Here is a 13,648-nt window from a genome sequence, read left to right as displayed (position 1 = left end):
ACTATCCATCCCAATACAAAAAGGGACCTACAGAATCCGAGAGACTGGAGAGAAAATAACTTTGCCCCTGAAATTGTCCTGTGCATGACGGTCGGTTTAAAGAGTAAAAATGCAAATAAATGGAACCCAATTTAGGGTTATTGGATTGGAACTTAACTGGAATCAGATCTAAAATAGCTGATGAGGAATGGGGATGATTTATTGATGAACATTACACATATCTTTTTCAAGAAACCTGGGCTGTCAATCAAGTTAATAGAACAGGTTACATCACTCATAGTATTGAGGCACAAACATTCAAGGCAGGAAGACCATCTGGATGGCTAATTCTATGGATGAAAAACTGCACTTGATTGTACAATCCTGAAAATTGAAAAAGCCTCTCCAGATTTTTCAATACTTAGATTGGCACCAAAGCAAGCGATCTCCTATCTTTTGGTAAATGTTTACAATAGGACTACCTCTCAAAACAAGAATTTCAGACTCTAAACATTTTGAATAATATTTTAGATGCTGATTGCGAAAGACATTCAGTGGTCATCTCAGGAGATTTTAATACCTGTTTTGAGAGTTATGCCTCTATGACAGAACTGATTAAAGAAGATGATGAATGCTGGAGAATTCTACCTTTACTCCGGTCAAGGAGAAATATGAGGATGAGTGCAGCTGCTTTAGAAGTAGTAGACATGGTTGTGTTCCATGGTTTAAGAGCTTGTAATGGTCACTCTCCATCAGATCCATGCATTAAATCTACCTTTGAGAGAGGTAAATGCAAAAGTAATATTGATTACATATTGATTGATGTTAGATTCTGGCATGAAATGGGCGGTATGAAGGTTATCGAATGAGCTGAAAGCGATCAAAATCCCCGCTATTAGAATTAAAGGAATCTCAAATCAGAGACATGACATGCCCAGAAGCATTCCAATCTGAAACAATGGTACTAACTAATGACAGGAGCAACCTCAGTTGGGTGGACATATATAATACTGCGAACTCTATACATGTGATTTATAAAATATTAAGCGTAGCATTAACCTCGCTTGAAGACTGACAAAATTATTTCAGAAACCATTTAAATCTCCCTAAAACACATGAATTGCTTTACCATGATTGTAGGGAGGGCAAAACAGCATTGGTCAAGGCTATAAAAAGGAAGGTTAGCATCGACATAGGAACAAAGGCATGCAAATATTGTTAAAATCTGCAAGACCCAGTGGGAAAATAAGATCTGAAAGGATATGCAAGAAGCAGCAAAGACAAAAGATGGTAGGGGGTTTGGCATTGAGTTATGCATGGAGGGAGCAAGGAGCATGCTCGCCCAGAAATCCATATATCTCCTTTACTCAAAATCACCGTATGTTGATGATACTGTGGATCCTATGTCCTCTGGCGTAAATGTGGAGAACAAGAGAGAGTGAGTGGCATTCATACTAGAAGAAATCCTTCATGCAATACATTCCCAAAAAGCTGGAAAATTTCCCAGTCTCGATAAGATCACTTGTATTATTTCGGTTTTCTAAAATGGGGTTACACAAAAGGATGACAGAGTGCTGTAACTTTTCAAACACTCACTCATAGTCACAGACCCCATGAAACCAATACCAGGATGTTTGTTTTCCGGTCCAGAGAGAATGTGGCCTGGCAGTTTGGGCTGGACTGTTCTCATTGGGTCAAGGCGGATCTTCATATGACTGGGTGGAAACTGGAATGGCGTGGCAAGCAAAATAATGATAGGTTAAAGCCAGGTCTGTGACTGGGGGTGAATGATTGACAATGCTCACCGTTCTGTCCATCATCGTTTTGTGTTGCATTTTCACCCTAAGTGGGAAGTGTATGCCCCGACATGGGTCCTGTGCTCACTACCACACCGGTCTCAGGCTAGCCGAGCTGCTGAGGGGTGATACTCTAAAACTGGTCCCAGAATGCTGGGACCTGACCAGGCAGTTCAGGCTGGACTATTCCCATGGGGAGCAAGGTCAAGGCTGATTTGCATATGGCTGGGTCCAAACTGTATGGTGTGTCCAGCAAAATAAAGATGGATTAAACCCAGATCTGTGACTGGGATGAATGTTTGACATTGTTCAGCATTCTGTCCATCATCTTTATGTGTTGGATAGTAAATCACACACTGCCTCTTTGTACCAGTTTTGCCCCCACAAAAGTGATGAAAACCTGGCACAAAGTATTAATAGCCTAGTCCTGAGTGTCATTAATTATGACTGAATGAGAATTAATTAGACTGAGAGTGAATGAAAGTTTCTAAGTGAGAGTAAATAGGAATGAGTATAAGAGGATGTAAGAGAATGAGAATGAATGTTTGAGAGTGAGTGTGCATGAGAGAATGAGTGGGAATGAGTGACTGTGAGTGGGAGTGTGTGCAAGAATATGATGTGATGTTTGCAAATTTTTCGGTGTCCCAAGAATACTGAAGGTAATTATTGTTTATAGAGATTATCAGGGCAAAATACTGGCACAGGCATACTTGCAGCAATTAAACCCAGATCTGTGACTGGGGTGAATGTTTGACAATGTTCAGCATTCCATCCATCATCGTTTTGTGTTCCTAAAGGTGCCCTAAGTGGGCAGAGTATGCCCAGATGTGGATCCCTTGCTCACTGTGTCACTGGATTCAAGCTTGCCTGGCTCATGAAGGGTGATACCCTGAAACCCTTCCCAGGATGCTTGTTTCCAGTCCAGGAAGGGCCTGCACTGGCAGTTCGGGCTGGACTGTTCCCATGGGGAACAGGGTCAAGACTGATTTGCGTACCAAACTGGGGTGACATGGTGAGCAAAAGAATGATGGATTAAATCCAGATCTGTGACTGGGGCTGAGTGCTGAAAAGTTTCAGAACTTTGTCTATCATCCTTTTTGGATTTACTCGCCACCAAAATTAAGGATTTGGATTGTATCCTAAAATGGCACAAAGTTACTCTATGCTTTGATTTGTGTTAGTTTGCATCAAGGGGATGTTCCATGTGTGGTGCAGGGGTGTCCCAATACAGCCACACATGGGTTGTAGTTACGCCCTATCTACAAACATTGGTAGGCATGAATTAGCTTCAAAATCATTTATCTTCCCGAATTAAGCGTAATGAGGCAAATTGTTCAACAGCACACACATAGCACACACACAAAGTGTAAAAAGTCTTAAAGCACAGAGAGCCAGAGAGAGTCAAATACTCCACCAGCTCTCTCAATCCTTGCCTACGTATTTAGGTGTTAACGGGTACCTGCCACCCTTGGCAACCTGATTATTTCACGGGGCAAAGGCTGGATTTTCTTTGCTTCTCAAAATCACTGCAATCTATTCGACTAGATTTTTGAGCTTTTCATAACTAAGCAATGAGATTGGACCCTACCAAAGAATTGATTATATTCTCCTAACCATTATTACCTTTCTTACCCCACTTTGTTTGACTACTTCCCCCTTCTTATATCAAACAGATTATTCCCACAATAAAGTGAGATACTTTCCATGTGTGTTCATTCAACCACAATCATGCCATTGCAGTGCAATGTGCAGTGATTCACTAAATTATTTGTCTTCCATGAGTGTTTTTTCTACTGTATGCACACGTTGTTAAATATGGAATGCATGTATGTCTCTCTTGGGCTTTACAGTGCAGTTATGCATGTTGCTGTGCTGTGCTTTGTAAATGCACTACAAGTGTAATGTAAATTCCTTTCAACTGGCAACATTACCATCTACCCCTGTCTTGTTTCTGTTTTGCAAAGGAATGCGTATTCATCCAAAAATATTTGGGTGAGTACCCCCCTTGCATGTTATGGTCAAACATGTTTAGGTCAAACAGACACAACCAAGAGAGGCCTGGTTTCTTGTCTTGATGAAAGCCTGGGACTCTTAGGTCATATAAAAGGCTGAAGCATGTCATCACTTTTTAGAGTATAAGGACATTGGTCCATATGTACGAACACATTTCCCCATTGACACAGAATGGGAAAAACCCTTTGCTACATCTGGCCCATTATATGCTGCTAACGCCTTTCTTTTTTTTATCGATTCCAGGAAATCCACTACTAAAGGGATAAATGGGTGTCCTCAAGGTAGTTTTAAAACCCAGGAAGGGGAATATCACACGTGCGCTCTGGAATATGGTTGAGCCCAACTCAGTCTGTAGGAACCAAAGTGAGACCCAGCAACAAGAAGGGTTGTCAGCAGGTTACCTGCTACTGGTGTCTGTAGGTTGTAGTAACCCTTCATATAATGTGAAGTATTTTGGTTAGGGAGACTGTAGCCTATATCCTTGAAAATTCTCTCTCCCATTCCCAATCTCTGATAATCTTTCAGGGATTGGTATTTAAGTATTTGGAATTTCAAAACACTTACATCTTCAAAAAGGTTCCCATTCTCTCCAATACATCATCAAATGACATGTATATGCTCCAAAAACTACGTTAATTAAGGAACAAAAACAGAATTACAAAACTTTCAGTTTAAATCCTACATGTTTGAAGCACAAAACATGCACCTCTAATTGACTTTTTCAAAATTAGCCTTATTATGTATTTGACCTAAAAGTGAGTACTCCCCAATAGTTTATCAGCAAAGGTGTTGTGTTACCTCGTTGCCATACGTCCATGCATACAGAATGAAAGAGTGGAAGGGTTGAAGGCATTGAACCAATCACATCCTTACATAGGAACGTTTATGCTAAGCGTCTACTTTCTGTGTTTTACAGTTTACCTCCTAATAACGTTCTAAACAGTGGACTACAACAGGTTTGTCAACTTAAAAAACAAATCACTGTTTAAGAAAGGGTGGGACCTTGCAGAGGGCAGGGCTAGTGCTTAGATGTATCTGAGGGTCACTTTTGTCCATCGGCCACCACCAAATCCCCTGCTCCTCCATCAAAAAGCTTACTGATGGTGCTGCTGATGTCCTTGGGTGTTTTCACTCACCTTAATGGACATTGGCTGTTCAAAGCCTCAAAAGACAAGCAGGAACTTTGCCCCTTGCTTTGCTTTGCAGCTCATTTTCCCTGCCACCATGTATTAGCTCCTCAGGTGACCGTGGGCAGGGATCTAGTGACACGTGGTGGCACAATGTGGGTTGGCAGGTCTGAAACACAATGCATTTTATCTTGCAGGACATGAGTGCTCGCCACATTTTTGCTAATTTATTCGGAACCTGAAGTTACGAAATTATATTTAGGGAATGAAAAGATAAATCAGCCAGTGATAGGCAACTTTATCCTCAATTAATAACACACATCTCATTTCTCTAACATTAATGACTACCAAATGACTTCCCTTCCACATTGGAGGCTAAAAAATATTCACTCCTTTTCAAGTGGTTCTAAAAAAAGGACGGGAATATTTGGTAATCGCACGATAGAAGAAACAGACATATGAATACTAATACTTTTTATTTTCTACAGTCATTCTGTTGTACATTATTTTCAAAATTAGACTGGAAATTCTCACATCAATTAGTTGTGTAGCCCAACCACATTTTCAATGTGCTCCTTTCATAACAAAGACATTCCATTCAAGCCAGAAAAATCCTGAAATGGTATGCACTATGTTCTTTTAACCATCGTTCATTGTGGTCTTCATTATAATTAGAGAGAAGAAACGAGTATGAACACTTAAATAATACACTATTGAACTGATGGTTGCCATGTAATGTGTTTATGAGAGTACATATTTATTTGCTTTTCGAAATAATTTCAATAAGATATTGAAGTACGAACAAAAACAAGCGGTGTCTGTGAGTCAAAATGCAACTTAAACAATTTCAATTCCGTTTTTCACGCCAGTGTGCACATAATCTTACGTGTCTATGCAGTCTGTCGCTAAAGGATCAGACTACTCGAGTATGCCCTAATAAACTGTGGCACTTTCGGAACTCTTGCATGCTAGCCCATGAAGTTGTTGAAGTGGGTGAGTGCTTGACTAGGACAATACATCTGGCACACTCTTCATGCAGCTCAGTGCACACAGCGGCAGACCAGTATAAGCAGGTGTTTCTTTTGGACTTTCTTAAAGCGAAGAAGGTTTGGATCATACCTGTAGATGTTATTGAGGTTGAGCCATTGACATAGCACTCCGTATTTAAATTATCCTTGATGGTTGCTCAGAATGTTCAGCATAACTCAGTATTACGTTGCATAACCTGAAAAAATGTTTAGCCTAACAGATGGATGTAAAAGATTTGTGCTAAGAGATTTGATTCGCCCTAATCAAAATATGAGCAAAATAATAAACTGTTAAGCAATATGCTGTAAGGTTTTGTGCAATTAACCCGTACTTATTTGTGAATGAGCTAAAATTGTTACTGTGGGCAGAATGTAGGCAGAGTGCTTGAAATCACAAAGGCAATGCTAATATTGCACTGGCTGCGTGCTACTTATGCACCGTGCTCCTTCTAATGTACAGCGGAATGAAAGACAGAGAAACAAAAGGCACAAGAAAAAGAAATGGAGAGAAACAAAAAAAAAATTGCAATTCCCCTATGAAAGAAGAACCGTTGATGCTGTCAATTGTCTCTTGTCAAGCACTGTATTAAGACAAATAAAACCTCTCTTAAAGATGAGAAGCCTGAGCAGTGCTCTTTTACCACCTCAGTGATTTTTAAGGCCTGCACTGCAATTGGCTGCAAATGTAGCAGCGATTGTTGACATAACAAAACATAGAACAATAACATAGACGAATGAATGTAACACCACCATTGAAGACATCACGCCTAAAGGCATGAAAGAATTTAACACAGAAACTGCAGTACAACAAAATAAAATCACATTGCAAAAATGCTGCACAAAAGACAGCAGCACAAAAATAACGGAAAACAGTTCCAGCAAAATAAAACGCCACATAGCAAATGTGTACAGAGGTTCTTGTCATACATTAGAGCCTCAAGAATCCAGTTTTTATAGTTGGTGAAAAAAGGTGTTTAGAGCAAGCACAAACCTAATAGATGTAGTAAAACATGTTTTGTTCTAGGTTTCTTGCAGTTTTTTTAGGGTTGAGCCCAAGCGCTGCGGTCTTTTATAATCTCTCTGTGGCTTTTAACCACGCCCATGTCACGCCTGTCACTTTCATTGGTTCGTGGTCTTGCATTTTAAAATTCTATTTATTTAATTTGTGAAAGGCATGCATACGTCATGGCTTTCCGGTGTTTAGCCCTCCTCGAGTTCACCGACCAACTACTGAAAACATACAGGGCTCCTTGTTTTCCACATGGTTTGTGGACTACTTTTTATTTTTATATCCTACACAGTGCTATCTCACTAGGTTTCACACAGCGCGATCACGCTAGTTTAAAAAAAAAAAAAAATTGTAAATTTCCCCCGCCCCCATCCACACCGTCCCCCAAGCTCCCCTTGAGAGGTGGATGCTGCTGCACATATGTATTGCCATGCATCCTCGAGTTTTAATGTGTTGGGAGAATGTTGACTGAATCTGACAAAGGCACAGAAGACCTATATGTAAACAGGGTAGACGTTTGTCAGGATAGTGCCCAGGTCGGAAATCAATGTGTCACCCTCCCTGCTGCGGGTGAATAAAATGGGGCAGCAGAGCACCCAATTCGTGTTCAGAGACCAGACCCTGGCTGATTAAATCATTGTGTCCTCTGAACACATACATCTCTGCACCTTCCCAAATTAGCTTAAATCACACACAGACTAGCTCCTCACCCTGGTGCCAAGTTGTTTGTTGGAGTGGAGTGGGACAGCAGTGGGTGACAGGGAGATGGGAGTGCAAGAAACAAGCTAGTGGGGTATTAAAAAATGCAACTGGAGTATTGAGTGAAAGCAATTTAATTTACATCACTGGTGCCAGGTGACTGGGACTCAGCTGCCTAAATGACCCCCTGAGAAAATGTCAAACAAAAGCTGGCCCTGTTTGTAGGCGCGACATTTAAAGCAAGACACCATGGCTCTCATTATAACAATGGCGATAAAAACCGCCTACTGCTGCAGTAACAGCTGCCCAAATACTGTCACTGCGGCTACCATCCATCCGCAATATTATGCTCACTGCCAGACTTCCGCCACAAGAAGGCTGAAAATCTGGCAGTGATCATGCTGGCGGATGGTGGTATGCTGGCTCTGGTACCACCAGCACTGCCATGGCAGTTGAATGCCACCAGCCGTATCATGGCCTGTGATAACGCCTGGCGGTATTATGCTGGCGGGTGCTGCTGGCAGTAGCAGTGCCACTTCCCGTTCCCTGCTGGAAGACCTCCTCGACAAAGGTAAATCGGGCTTCCGACAGGGGAGGGGGTTGGGGGGGTTGTGTGTGTGTGTGTGTGTTTTCTTGTGTGTATGAATGTGGGAGTGTGTGTGTGAATGTGCTTGTGTGTGTTGTGTTGTTTGCATGGTTGTATGCGTGAGAGTGAATGTGTGTAAAAATGGTGAAGTGAGTGCGTCTGCATGTCAGTGTGATTGTGTGTAAGAATGTGTGTGAGCATGTCTGGAAGTATGCGTTTATGAATGCGTGTATGCCAGTGTGAGTGATTGGGTGTATGCGTGGTGCGTGTCTGTGGGTGTGTGCATATATGGGGGAGTGTGATCATCAGAGGGGGTGGAGGTGTGTATGTGATGATCAGAGGGGGTGGGGGAAGTTTGGATGGGGGGTGGGAAGTGTCAGGTGTGTGTTCAGGGGTGGGGGAGCCACCTACCAGTGACAGGGAAGGAATTCCCTTTCACCGGTAGGGCCTACCACCATGTTTTTCATGGCATTGCTAACACTATGACAACCATGCTGGTAGGCAGTCTCATAATGCCCCCGGCGGTACTGTGCCGGCCTGAAGATTCACATTTCCGGTCCGGCGGCTGATACCGCCATGGCAGTATGAGTGGAGAAGTGGCGGGCTGGCTGCAGCTAACCCTCTCTTTCTCATAATGTGGCGGTATGTACCGCCAGCCTGTTGGCAGTACTACCACCACATTTCCACTCACTGTCGGGGTCATAATGACCCCCTATGCCCTGAGTTCAAAACAAACACATACTGTTGCACGTACTTCAGAAAAACTCCTGTGAATCTTTGCACTAACCACTGAGCATATAGTTTGGTTGGTTAATCCCCTTGCAATGTGAGTGTACTTTTCAGGTCACGGGTTACGCCCTGAAAGGACTGACTCAGTACTTCATGCTTTTGAAGTTGACTTCTTCTGTGCCATCAAGTCAGGTGAAAATAGCGCCAAGTGATAATTCAGCCCATGGAATGCTCTGCAGATATAAATATTATGATCAGCATCCTCATCATGAATGTTATTGATTATGATGGCACAGGGAGTTACAACCCCTGTCTCAGTCATGAAAGCTGCTCTTCTCTCCAAGCCCAGCCCTCAGACCTCCTCTCCATTCTCAAGGAAAGGGTTAGGGACCGGATGGCTGCATCAGCGTCTTGACACAGACTTCTCCACCACTTGGCTCTGTACAAAGCAAACCACTCACTCATCGGACGGCAACAAGTCTGAAGATCACCAGATTTCTTTTTTTTCTTACACTACATCTGTCAGCCTGGTGTGTTTTGGTGCTTTGTGTACTATGTGCGTGACTGTCACATCTCCCTGCCAGGGGCTGGTGTTTGCACGGTGTGTAATAGGCACCCATGGTGGCACCCTGTGCGTTGTCATCATCCTGGACGTTTGGTATGCAATGCTTGTGCCCCACAACAGCAGAGCGAGGAGAGTACATGGGCGAGAGACTAAAGTCTCAGCCGAGGAACAGTGGACCTTGAGCCTCATTATGTGATCCTGGACGCTTCACGTTACCTCCGCTCGCTTGATTCCTTCATTCACAAAAACTAGAGTTTACAAACAAGTGTTGCTCTGGTGAGGAGGGCTAAAAAAATCCATATATCCGATTCAAAGGCAGGCACGCCCCTTTCCATAGAAAGAACCCTGAATCCAGTAGAACATACTTACAGGTCAACAGTGCGGTGGGTTGAGCCAACACTGCTAACATTACTCCATAACATGCGAGTCATATTATGGAATCCGCCTTTCATCCTTCTTGAGTTGATAAAACGAGTTAATAATACCCTATATTATCCACGCTGTTTGATGTGCCCTGTATGACATGTTGCTTACGCTGAGGTAACAGCTGTATCGCTACCTGAGTAGCTATTTGAATAGGAGGAACCCTATGTTCTAATCCCTGTTTCCCTATTTCCAATGTGTGATCGTGAGCAAATCACATTCTCTTCTTTGCCTCAACTTCCGAATACTCACGAAAATGAGTAAAAACAGGCCAACGTATTAACCAACACATAAAAATTGAACAGGAAATAAAAAAAAAGATCTACAGAAAAGCTGTACAGGGGAACATATGGCTAATGGGTGCAAAGTAGTGTGTCGTTTTGAAACACTGAGGCCTCTCAGTGGGTAAATACAGAAGCAGTAACCATCTGTTTGCAGCATGCACGCCACTGGCTGCAGAGATTATTAAGACATTCGTTTTAGGTTCATTGATAGGTCCTGGTTTATGGGCATGACAACCACTCATCGGGTTGATGCACTGTAGTGTCAGCGACGGCCGGCACTACCATTAAATGAAGGCAGCAGACACGGAGCGTTTACTTTTGAGTGTGGGGCTCGGCCCGACATGTGCCCACAGCCTCCGCGCTCAGACACAGTGGTTCTCTGGGCCTGATTCTAACTTTGGAGGACGGTGTTAAACCGTCCCAAAAGTGGCGGATATACCACCTACCGTATTACGAGTTCCATAGGATATAATGGACTCGTAATACGGTAGGTGGTATATCCGCCACTTTTGGGACGGTTTAACACCGTCCTCCAAAGTTAGAATCAGGCCCTCTGTGTCTGCCGCGGCGAACGCTGCACACGCCCCTGGCCTGCCCTTCCTTTATTACCCTGGTCACATGGCCTCGGGTTAAACCACTATAAGCCCCTCAACAGGGGGAAACACCACGAGGTGCAGAGGAGTGGTCACACACCTCCAGCACCACACAACTATGTAGTGTCCGGCGCACAGTTTCATCACTGGTGCATCACTACAATGCACCTGCTGCGGACGTTTCCAGCTCAAAGCAGTTCAGGGGTGTCCAACATTGTTAGAAAATCCCAAACTGCTAGTTTCCCATATTGGCATTAAAACTCATTGGGCTAATGCACTGCCTGCAGCAAGGTTCTGTGCGCAATTTGACAATTGTTGGTCTAACATCAAGTTGACAGGTCAGACGGCAAAAGCACTTGCTGCAGAAATCAATGCACATCCTGCAGTTTATGGGCCCCAGCCCTAATAACCGTGCTGAAGGCGTTTACATAAAACTCCCAGCACATCTTTAGGTATATCCTGCAAATCACAGGTTTCGGTCACAGCAGGGTGGCTCAGCGGGTGAATGCACGACCCGCTCTGGTGCTCTGTAGAATGACGATCACAGTGAAAATTCCATTATGCTACCTTAGAAAGAAGCTCGCCAGCTGTACAAATCAGGTTCTACCTATCCCAGGTCTCATACGCTAATGCCAGTAAAATACATCAGTGGATAAGTGGACCTGCTGCGTATATCTGTGCATGATCTGCAGGACACAGCCTCGGTTGACTGGGAGATGACTCAGCCTTTCATCCTTTCCATGTTAATAACAGGAGTACCATTCAGCTTAATACAAATACTTCTAAACTCACCAACATTATCTAAAGCGCGTAGAAGCACTTCGACATGGGTTCGTCTTTTACTCATGACGCTTGTAAGCATGCTCATTTAAATCGTGATTTTTCCAGCATGGTAGAAAGTGTTTGTATAAAAAAAGTAGATTTTCTCGAATGTGTTTTCTTCTCTGCAATCCTTGACTCCTGCATGTTTTTTTAAATATAGAAAACAGATCCTGCTGGAATATGATGGGTTTTCACATCATGCCTTTGGGAGAATTTGAGATTTAAATCCCATGCCCTGATGAGGTAGAAAGGTGAGAGCCGGTGTATTTTAGAGACCAAGGGTTCACAAACTGAGTGATAAAATTGTGTAAAAAACAGAAATGGCACCTTCTTAGAAATCTTCCCTTTGAAACAGTCACTTCCCCTGAAGCACTGTGATGCGCTGATGACCTCCGCCGCAACCCCGTGTGCCACACCCAATTCATAGATAGGTAAGAGACCAGCAGTTGCTCGAATATTGAGAGGGACACAGTTAATGTGTATTTTTTCGGGTTTGAAATAACAAATACTAAAAGATATTGGCGCTCCACCTATTTTCTTACCTGTCATTTTTCAGGAGGAGGGGAAAACAAAAATGAGTTCTTTCAGTTCAAGAAGGAAGAAAGAGGGGCCCTGGGAGGGAATTAATTATTTACGATGACATCACCAAGGTTGGCTTATAACATGAATGGCTGAAGAGCTCTCTCCAGCAGAAGTCTTGAACCAGCAATGAAACTGGAAGGAGTGGGGAGGAGAGTGTAGTGTCTCGCCAGTGATGACGCTTTGGGCCGAACGCTACCATGTGGTGTGGTGCTGAAGGGGTTTGCCCACTCCTCAGCACCTCGTGGCGTTTTCCCCTACCAAGGGGCTGGTTTATGTTTGAACCCGAGGTCATGTGACCTGGGTAATAAAAGAGTGAACGGCCGGGGCCGTTTCAGAGTTCGCCGCAGCAGACACTGCTAGTATACATGTCTGGGTGCGGGGTCCGTGAACACACCGTGGGCCGAGCACAGAGTTATAACAAACGTGCTCCGTGTCCGAAGCATTTATTTATAAGGTGGTGCCGGCCGTCGCCGACACTACAAATTGGCGACGAGGGTCCGGAATCCTCACAGCGGGTGTTGCCCTGCGGCGGCCGCAGTGTGCAGTGCTCGTGCCGCGGGGAACCTGAATTGACAAGCTGGAACGCGTTGCCCAGCAACAGCATCACTGCCGTGGCCTCACTCTGTGGTTTAAAGGAGTGTCTGGGCCTGCCGGCAGTTAGATGGTTGCACGCGACATGTCTGCAGTGGATCTGGAGTTCGAAAAAGAACCTCTCCTCTCTGTGCAAGACAACGTTTAAAAGTGAGTGAAGAGGGCCCCACCCCCTGTGGTGTAAATTGTGTGACGCCCATTGTGTCAGCCCTGAGCCACACCCACAACTTAACAAGTCCCAAAGGCCACTGATGCTGGTAATCTGAGCTGCCTAGAGCCCAATTCACCAAAGTGCAGCACTGGTACTGATAAAATCAGCTGCTCAGAGCCTGATTCGTCCAAGTACAGAACATTCTGCCCGTGCCTGCTAGGGAAGGCTGGCATAATTGAGAGGGTGACAGGACCGACTCCGTGGGTGTCACCCATAGTGGTCACGCGCAAGCCAAAGCAACCCGAAGAAGTCCGCATATGTGTGGACTTGCGCCTTCCCAATACGGCGATCAAACAGGAGAGACATCTGACACCCGCCATAGTTGACGGAGCTCAGTGGGTCATGTTGGTTCTCCAAACTGGATTTACGTTCCGGATACCACCAGTTGGTGTTATCTAAAGAGTCAGGGTATATAACGACTTTCTCCACCCATGTTGGTTTGAGGAGGTACCGACGATTGAGTTTTGGAGTATCAAGTGCGGCAGAGGTGTTTCAAAACACCATCCAGGAACTGTTGAGGGATCTACCTGTAAGTGACGATATTTTGATTCATGACCCCACCATTGCTAAGCATCACTCTCGGCTCCGCCAAGTATTACGAAGGATTCAAG

This window comes from Pleurodeles waltl, chromosome 4_1 (assembly GCF_031143425.1).
Source record: "Pleurodeles waltl isolate 20211129_DDA chromosome 4_1, aPleWal1.hap1.20221129, whole genome shotgun sequence".
Classification (NCBI taxonomy): domain Eukaryota; kingdom Metazoa; phylum Chordata; class Amphibia; order Caudata; family Salamandridae; genus Pleurodeles; species Pleurodeles waltl.
The sequence above is the reverse complement of the archived record's forward strand: the minus strand, read 5'-3'. Positions refer to the sequence as shown.